The sequence below is a fragment of the Mya arenaria genome, chromosome 17, assembly GCF_026914265.1.
Source record: "Mya arenaria isolate MELC-2E11 chromosome 17, ASM2691426v1".
NCBI lineage: Eukaryota > Metazoa > Mollusca > Bivalvia > Myida > Myidae > Mya > Mya arenaria.
The window spans coordinates 25644986-25651841 of record NC_069138.1 but is presented as its reverse complement, the minus strand read 5'-3'; the positions used below and the strand labels follow the sequence as shown (position 1 = coordinate 25651841).

Below are 6856 nucleotides of genomic sequence, written 5' to 3'. Positions count from 1 at the left end.
ACTTTGTTTTTATGCCAAAATGCCACAAACTACCTATTCGACAACGTCTTGAGAGTTCTTGATGATATCTTGCCAAATAAAAAAGTAATTAAAAAAAATAATGAAAAATAGTGGATGAAATATATTTCCGGGTTACAAAAATGCATATTTCTTTCATGCTTTACGATGAAATATGGGGTTTTAACAGTGAAATAACAACAGTGAAAATATCAATTTGATATTTTCACTGCGAAATAAGGAGTGAAAATATCAATTTTAATTTTAAAATCCTTTGTTGTTACATGTACTTGCCTTGGTCAAAACAGAACACTGGACTTCAGTAAACTATGTCAAAAAAGGTTAAAAAAATAAAGAAATATTTTATAAATTTAAATAAATATATAATTGGAAATTAACAACTTACCGTTTATTACCGCCGGTTATCCCGTTTATCAAACATTAACATTTTACTGATCTTTGAAGCTGAATGTTCGAACATTTGCTTTCATTCCAAACAAATTACAGACAAAAACAACTGTTCGAACATAAATAAAATTTTATAGCATCGATCAAATGTATTTAGAACTGTTAACCGTTGTAGTACGTAAAATGAACTTCCTGGAGAATTCACACAACAATTTACAGATAGATCCGATATTTTTACCCCACCCACATCTCAAAATGTGGCAACAAACTAGCGTGGCATTTACTCTTCTGGAAAACAAACATTTTAAAGCGAAACAGACTGGTCTCTGACAGTAAGATGACTGTATATTAACTTACTATAAAAACACGCGTATATGCAGTCTTAAAACTAAGAAGAATGGTTAAAATCCAATGAGTATCCACATTTGTTTTGCTAACACATTTGACCTTCCAAATTTTCATTCTATAAATAGCGGCGTAGTAATTTGGTTAAAATAAAAAGTGTTTTCATTATTTTTTGGAACATTTGTGCACTAATAATACTTCATTTTTTACTGTTCATAAAGCTTTGCAATAAAAAATTAGCGAATATTAAGCTATAAGAATGAATAGCAGAGAACTATTTCTCAGCAAACCGAAAGTAAAAAAGTTGACAGCTATAATTATGCATGAGGGGCGCCCCACGGGTAGCGGCGTAAAGCCCACCCTTTTCAAAAAAGGGGGTAATTCAGAAATAAATAAAAAACCCAAATAAAACTCCGAAAATAAGCATAAAAGAAACAGAAAATTTGTTTATTTCAGTGTAAGATCGTATTTAATTTCACTCGTGATCATAAAAAACTACATTTTCACTCGTGGCGAACTCTATATCTTTTTTAAAATAGTTGCAATCAACACAAATCCCAAAGACATTGTTGATTGGGCAGTTCCGATAAATTTCACTCATAAACATAATTCTTTTTGTATGAAGACATCTTCGGGAAAACGTTAATGCTTTTTGATTGGAAATCTGATAAAACATTTTTTCGCAAAAATTGCTCAACTCCTAATTACAGCTTTTCATGTTGGAACGGATATTTGAATTTTAACCTCAAAACTAAATAAAAATTGATTATTTTAAACATTTTAAATTTTGGCCCTTCAATCGACGTTTGTATCGCTGCTGACCCTTAAAATACGCCTTACTATGTACCTATTGAATGAAATTATGAATATTTGACATCAATTGTTGATATTATGCAATACAATTCAAACACATGTACACTGAATACTTCCAATACAATGAACGAAAATAGAACACTGAAATTTGAAAAATAGAAAAGGATCCTTCAATTTTTACACTGATCCACAATATGTTAAAATGAATTCAATATATAACAATTAAGACTATGATTGAGTATAATCCGGATCACGACCCAATTAATAGCATTTGTAAAAATACTTTTTATTTTCGCAATAAAATGATTTAAATAGTGGGAGAGAGAGAGATTTATATTAGATAGTTTTACAATAACATAGAAGTTGTATAAATTAATCTGCGGACAAAATTTATGAAAATTTGATATTGAATTATAATACAGTCAAGCAATAAAGAATGATAATCGAAACTTTAAAATGGTTCTGTAACTAATGTTAATGGAAGATAAACTAAAATGCTGATTTGTTGGATTAATATGATGATTACCATTTAATTATAGAATGATAAAATACTATATAATTTTATAGTATATTTTAACATTTGATGAAAAGTTTTTCAAATCCAAAATTTTAATAGTTGATCGCAGCTTTGCTTTCTGTTTCATCATCATCATCATCATCATCATCATCATCATCATCATCATCATCATCATCATTACGACCACCACCACCACCACCACCACCACCACCATCATCACATCATCATCATCATCATCATCATCATCATCATCATCATCAATTTGAATAAAATCATACCATAATAACGCTTGGCCATAAGGATCTGGTTCAACAGAAGGAGGTCATCTTTTGGTGACCTTTCCATCAGACATCAGAAATCATCATCATCAAAAGCAGCAGCATCGCTACTTTTATATTTATAAATTTTTTACAAATGTTAAATATTTCTGTCTCATTTACACGTTTACTTGCATGTAAAACTGTAATAATCATCTAATTTCACCAGGCGAACTCGTTGACGACCATTCTGACGATAGCGAGTCTAATGACGTTATGTCAGTGTCAGAACGGAAGTGAAGCTAAGGGGTTATACACGCAGCTTTTTACTACCAATGCATATAACCCCAGGATTCTGCCTACAGACAACCAGTCTTCTGCCATAGGTGGGTTCGTTTGAAGAAATAAATATATAAATGTTGTAGATTGTCTTCATATCGCAAGGGTCTTTTTCGATTTGATGCTAATTAATTTATAATGTCGCGAATCTTAAACCTAGTGAAACTTGTCTAATGACTACAGTCATTCGATATAACACTAGACATATTAAACTTCACGAAACCTGAAATCCATGTAAGTCGCGAAAAAGGATCTCGTGACATAATAATAAAATAAATATGTATGAATATGGCATTTTCTCTGAGTTGGTTTTGTTCCACCTTGTGTCAATCGATCATAAGTTTGATCATAACGATTATCGAGCCATCATAACGCCAAATAGACACCGGGTAGCACCGAGTGTCACAAGTCCATCAAGTTTGTTCTGTATGTATTAACATGCATCATATTTCTTTAAAAAGAGGGAGAGAATTGCTTCATTTTGGGTATCAAACTTGTTTCTGCACAAAAATATGATCTTTATTAAATACCCATACTTTGCTCTTTGGATATTTAGGGTTAGCTTCGCCATTGGGTATCGGGAACTTATTAAAATTTACTTACCATTCAGATGTGTTTATCGATTTTTACCTTGTGGCCATTAACGACTTAAGCGAAAGCACCGAGACGCTCAAAACTACAGGCTTCCTGCATGTTGCATGGAACGACGCCTTCCTACAGTGGACCCCGAGTGACCATGGAGGCATCGACCTCTACCATTGGCCGCAGGTGAACTAAGATCAATGACTAGAGTTAATATTTGTCCGCGACTTAACTTGCTTGGTTTTACCCTCATTTGTGTATCTCAATATTTGTTTCTTTAAGTCCTTCTTACTAACCTCGAGGGCAATAAACTGGGGTTGGTTAGCTGGGGATAAACATGCAAGACATTCTATAAGCTGGGCCTTTAAGGTAGTTGATCGTTTAGATGAGTTATGGTTAAGTTTATATCGGTTAGGGCTAAGGGTAGGGCATCAAGCATAACGAAGGGGCGGACAAATTGTAGAATAGCCCTCATTTGTTTATGAAGTTCTTGAAAGTATAAGATCTAAAGTGCATGCAACATTTATTTTTAAATTGCAACAACTTAGTTATATACACCATAGCTGTCATACTCACACTAGTATAACTTTGTCTGCAAATGTCTTGTCGTCTTAAAATAAAACTCATCTTTTATTTACTTTTTCCCTCCAGAGAGAGGTCTGGAAACCGGACATTGCGCTGAAAAACTCGTATCTGGATTACAAAGCGCTTGGAGTGAAAGAGCTTAACGTTGCGAACTATTATAACGCTTCCATGATTTGGAACCCCTTTCAGGTAATAAGGAATTAACATAATTATTAGCCTAATATCGTTGCCTCCCTTTCGCTTACAATGTTAGTAAAGGGTCGGGTGTAAGACATTTTTTATAAAAAACACTCAAAACTTTAGGCAAGCTTGTTTTTGCAATATTTAAAAGAAAAACATTTTCAAAATTTATTTAGTGTCAGACTAATACTTGATCTGTAAATACATTTTTATGTTTTTGGTACTTTGATATTTAAGTGATTTCATTGGTTTATTTATAGTTATAATTGGATACATATTAAACATATTAAACAATCAATAAACGTTTTGGTAAACTTTGACAAAAAAAAAGAATAAACAAGATCTATAAAATTGGCTGCTGCAGGCACATACTCTTGTGATGTGATTTAACTATTGGTTAAATTTCACCAGGAAGTGCCTACTCATTGTTACATGCCTTATTTATTTATACATAACAGTGATTCAAAGCTTGGTTATACCATATCAGACCATTGGCTACTTTCCATTTTTATATAGGGTTTGAAGCTATTTGGTGTGATTTCAAAAACAGGCTGAACACGCTGGATCTACCTGATCTGCATTTTTGTTTACATTTCCAACGCATTGTCTGTACTCGTACACCGGATATGGTCATTTAACCGAATACACAGTGGTTACGCTCAACCATTTTTATTTTTCTTAGTATAAGTGCATGTATTTATTGGTGTCTGGTCTATTCCGTATGTTTCAATAAACAAAAGCAATATGTTGGCAGGTATTCCAGACAACGTGTTCCATGGACTTAACGAACTTCCCATTCGACAAGCAGAAGTGCAGCTTGCAGTTCCAGGCATGGAGCTACACTGCATCCGAGGTACACAAGCAAGCCACACAGTATATCAATTTTGTATATGCACTTAATTGTAGACGAACGAGAATTGAGTATAATTTACCTTCCGTCAGTTAATTTCCCATACAATGATATCTCGCTAACTATGTGTTGTAGACCGCAGCTTGTTTGCTTCCATATGATGTTGAACTATTTATTACTGTATTGCCCATGGTATGCGCCTGTGCTTTCAACTTTCTTGACATATCACCAGTTCTAGTCGAATTCAACTCGACTCTTTTAGGGAATTGTACTCATCATAATTGATATCCAGTTAAAATGATCATTTTATATTTTCTGTTATAACCGACGATGAGATAAATAAAGCGCTGCATAAAAGATGAATACAAAGTCAAGGCGCAACCTCACAAATCATTGCCGCCGGTGTACCAAAGTTTAAAGCATCAACAAGGGTGTTCGACACAAATGTTCGACGAATTATATGTACATAGGGTAACAAAAACTTACTACAAACAGGTTTATTGGACCGAGGATCAAACGCCTATTGTCAAGCAAAAAAAGCGTTTCGTGATCTTCTTTTGCGCAGCTGCCGGTAGCGTTTATTATGATAAAAAAATGTATATCATTTCGTATCCCCGACAGCGCATTTGGTAGTGCGCATTATATGTTATCTTCATATAATCACTTTTCTTTCCTTTTTTTAAGTGCATATTCGAAATGGATTGAAGGGTATCGAGTTGTGGGATTTCCATGAGAACTCCGCCTGGCATGTTGTTGACACAAGTTGGAGCGTCGACGTCGACGCCGAATAATACGAAGCCACTATAAGCTTTACGCTCGAAATAGAACGTAAACCTCTGTACTTTATCCTGACGGTTGTTCTACCTATAACCATGCTGGCCATCTTGAATATTTGCGTGTTCTTGCTGCCGTGCGAGAGTGGAGAGAAAGCCAGCTACGCAATGGCGGTGTTTCTCTCGTTCGCTGTATTTTTGACGATCGTGTCCGCCTCTCTGCCGCAGAATTCCGACTCCATTGCGATAATTTCAGTGTTTCTTATAATTCAGACAGTTTCGAGTACTTTGATAACGTTCATTGCCATGGGCATGCTGCGACTGAATAGCTTCGGGGAAGAGGTGAAGATTCCTCGGTGGTTTGCTTCAGTGATGCGAGTTTTGAAGTGTCGTACCTGTCGGCAAAAACGTAATCAAGTTGCTCCAATCGAAGGCGCTAACGTAGAGGTGAAAACTGACTTTGATAAGGAAGTTCCACATAGAAGTGATCAGGAATCAGTTGGAACAGAGTTTACATGGAAAGAAGTTGTTAACTTTATAGATGTTGTATTGTGTGTGTTTTTTTCAAGTGTATTGTTACTATCGGCCATTATCTGTTTTTCACTGGCGTCAAGTGGCTAAACCACAACAACCCACTGTAACCAGATGAAAGTAGACTAGAGATAAATTCAAGGACGTACCAGAAAACGTACGGAAATTTTAACAAACAACAAAAGGGACCTGGCTATTTCAAATTCAACAATGAGCATTTAATAGAAGAAAGTTATGTTGATCTTATAAAGTCCACAATTCAATTTGCTCTTGTGGAAAATACTAATTGCAACCCTAACACATTTTGGGAAGTTTTAAAAGGTAACCTACGAAATTCAACAATAAAATATGCGACGAAAGGAAAGAAAAATATGAATATGGAAGAAAGAATGCTAAATGAAAATATAGAAAAACTTCAAAATCAGCTTTCAAACGATAATGACGAGCAAATAATAAGAGAATTACATGAAATGAAAGAAAAACTTGAATCTATCACATGTGAAAAAGTTAACGGAATGATATTGAGATCAAAAGCATTGCATGTCGATCAAAACAAAAAAATACAAAATATTTCTCGAACTTAGAAAAACGGCATACAGAAATGAAAACTATCAAAAGACTTAAAGTTGATAACATAATTATTACTAACATTAATGATATCATTAAGGAACAGCATCGC

The 6856-nt window shown here is 34.3% G+C and overlaps 1 pseudogene; it reads left to right on the top strand.

Moving 5' to 3' along the window:
- The first annotated feature begins 2605 nt into the window (after positions 1-2605).
- Positions 2606-6267, top strand: LOC128223308 (neuronal acetylcholine receptor subunit alpha-6-like; annotated as a pseudogene).
- The last annotated feature ends 589 nt before the right edge of the window (positions 6268-6856 follow it).